This window comes from Paramisgurnus dabryanus, chromosome 18, assembly GCF_030506205.2.
Source record: "Paramisgurnus dabryanus chromosome 18, PD_genome_1.1, whole genome shotgun sequence".
NCBI lineage: Eukaryota > Metazoa > Chordata > Actinopteri > Cypriniformes > Cobitidae > Paramisgurnus > Paramisgurnus dabryanus.
In genome coordinates this window covers 2,684,993-2,687,935 of record NC_133354.1, presented here as the reverse complement: position 1 = coordinate 2,687,935, position 2,943 = coordinate 2,684,993, and the positions used below count along the sequence as shown (strand labels likewise).

The 2,943-nt window shown below is 38.1% G+C and overlaps 1 protein-coding gene across 4 annotated transcripts in view; it reads right to left on the bottom strand.

Moving 5' to 3' along the window:
• The window catches only part of pde8b (phosphodiesterase 8B), a 73,317-nt gene that overhangs the window by 8,290 nt on the left and 62,084 nt on the right, over window positions 1–2,943 (bottom strand). The window lies entirely within an intron of this gene.

Below are 2,943 nucleotides of genomic sequence, written 5' to 3'. Positions count from 1 at the left end.
CTGACAGAGAGAGACAGAGAGACAAATAAATTATCTCAGTAAATGAAAAGCAATTTTTCTTTCTCAAAAGTCTATCCATCTTTATCTCTATCTACCTAGCAATCTGTCTATCTATCTGTCTGTTAATCTATGTCTGTCTATCTACCCATCTACCCGCCTGTGTGTTAGTTAATATGTCTGTCTATCTGTCTGTCTTTCTATGAAAAGAAAGGTTCTTTTCTCAAAAGTTTTTTGTCTATCTCTATGTCTGTCCATCTACTCATCTGTCTGTCTGTCAAAATTAATGTATGTCTGTTTATCTACCCGTCAATCTGTCTATTTGTCTGTCTATCTATCTATCTGTCTGTCAATCAATTAATGTCTGTATAATCTATCTATCTATCTGTCTGTCTGTCAATCTACTTCTATCTACCCATCTACCACTCCATGTCTGTCTATCTACCCATCTACTCGTCTGTCTGTCGATCAATTAATTTATGTCTGTTCATCTACCCTTCAATCTGTCTATTTGTCTGTCTATCTATCTGTCTGTCAATCAATTTATGTCTGTCTAATCTATCTATCTGTCTGTCTGTCTGCCAGCCAATCTAGGTCTATCCACCCATCTACCAATCCATGTCTGTCTATCTACCCATCTACCCTCTGTCTGTCGGTCAATTAATTTATGTGTGTTTATCTACCCGTCAATCTGTCTATCTATCTATTTGTCTAGCTGTCTATCAATTAATTTATGTCTGTTGAATCTGTCTGTCTGTCTGTCTGTCTGTCTCTCAGCCAATCTATGTCTGTCAATCTACAAATTGACCTACCCGTCCGTCTGTCTACCCATTTGTCAATTCATGTCTGCCTATCTACCCATCTACCTGTCTGTGTGTCAGTTAATCTATGTCTGTCTATCTACATATTGACCTACCCGTCCGTCTGTCTACCCATTTGTCAATTCATGTCTATCTATCTACCCATCTATCTATCTATCCATCCATCCGTCCATCCATCCATCCATCTATCCAGCATCATCCATCCATCCAGACTGAAAATGATCAGAACCCTCTGATTAAGTCACGTTCTAGAACTTTGATGATGTTGTGTTTTAGAACCCTCATGATGTCGTGTTTTAGAACTTTGATGATGTCGTGTTTTAGAACTTTCATGATGTCATGTTTTAGAAGTCCAATGATGTCATGTTTTAAAACTCTGATGATGTCAAGTTTTACAACTTTCATGATGTTGTGTTTGAGATCTACGACGATGTCATGTTTTAGAACTTTCATTATGTCATGTTTTAGAAGTCCGATGATGTCATGTTTCAGAACTTTCATGATGTCGTGTTTTATAATTCTGATAATGTCATGTTTAAGAACTTTCATGATATCGTGTTTTAGAACTCCAATGATGTCATGTTTTAGAACTTTCATGATGTTGTGTGTTAGAAGTCCGATGAGGTCATGTTTTAGAACTTTGATTATGTCGTGTTTTAGAACTCTGATGATGTCATGTTATAGAACTCTAATGATGTCATGTTATAGAACTCTAATGATTTCATGTTTTTAAAACTTTGATGATGCCGTGTTTTAGAACCCTGATGTAGGCTGTTGTATTCTAAAATATCTTTCATCAATCTGTCTGTCAGCCAATCTATGTCTGTCTATCTTCAAATTGGTCTACCTGTCTGTCCGTTTGTCTGTCTTCCCATCTGTCAATTCATTTCTGTCTGTCAATTAATCCATGTCTGTCTATCTACCAATCTGTCTGTCTACCCATCTATCTGTCTGTCAGTCAGTCAATCTATGTATCTATGTATCTATGTATCTATGTATCTATCTATCTATCTATCTATCTATCTATCTATCTATCTATCTATCTATCTATCTATCTCTAGTATATTACTGTCCGTCTATCTAAACAGTAAGAAACAGTAAGCAAATGTTGTTTATTCTAATGTTTCCCGTTCCCCCTCATCCCACCATCTGCTCAATTGAATTTGTTTCTGGCAGACGGACTGCAGACGGCAGTGTGTGTGTGTGTGTGTGTGTGTGTGTTGTATGTTTGGATGAGTGTAAATATGGCAATTTGTATGTTCACACATGCCTGGACTCTCAGATTTCTTTTTCGTTCTCTTGAGAATGCCCGCTGAATCTGTCCGATCGTGACCTTGGGAACTAATTCTGCAGAGAGCTCAAGAGATTCTGCTTCACTGGATTCTGACCCCAGACTACCGAAATCAAAGACACGCACACAGACGCACATTCTTCTCTCTCTCTCTCTCTCTCTCACACACACACACACACACGCACACACACACACACGCACGCACGCACACACGCACGCACGCACACACACACACACACACACACACATCACCCCCTTCCCCCTCTACAGCATTTTTAAAGTTTCCGTGACATCATGTGTGTTGCGTGTTGACAGGACGCAGGTTTATTCTCTGGGGTTGATCTCAGTGGGAAAGACGGACCTAAAGTTTCCAAAGCTCGCCACACTCTAATCAACCTCTGGATAACATTATCACAACCTATCAGCAACCATCTAATCCCCCACCCTCCGGACCAACATCTTCTTCTGCTAATAGACCATATCAATTCATTTAGAAAAACCAGATGACTACAAAGATGGCCTGGGAAAACATCCTAACCCTTAAACAGACACGCACGCATATATAAACTTCCATTTCTTGTGTACATCAATGCTGATTCGCTTTTCATTGTTTGGCATGTTTCTGGACACTAAAGTATTTTTAAAGTACATTTGAATGTTCCTGAAGCTCAACTGTTTTTTTTTATGGAGAAAACTTCTTTAAATCATCATATATATTTTTTTAAATATTATTATTTTATATGGTAGGTTTTACATTCATAAATGCAAATGGGCTCGGATTGAGCCCAATATTACCCAATTTAAGGTTCAGATGAAAATTTATTTTGAAACATT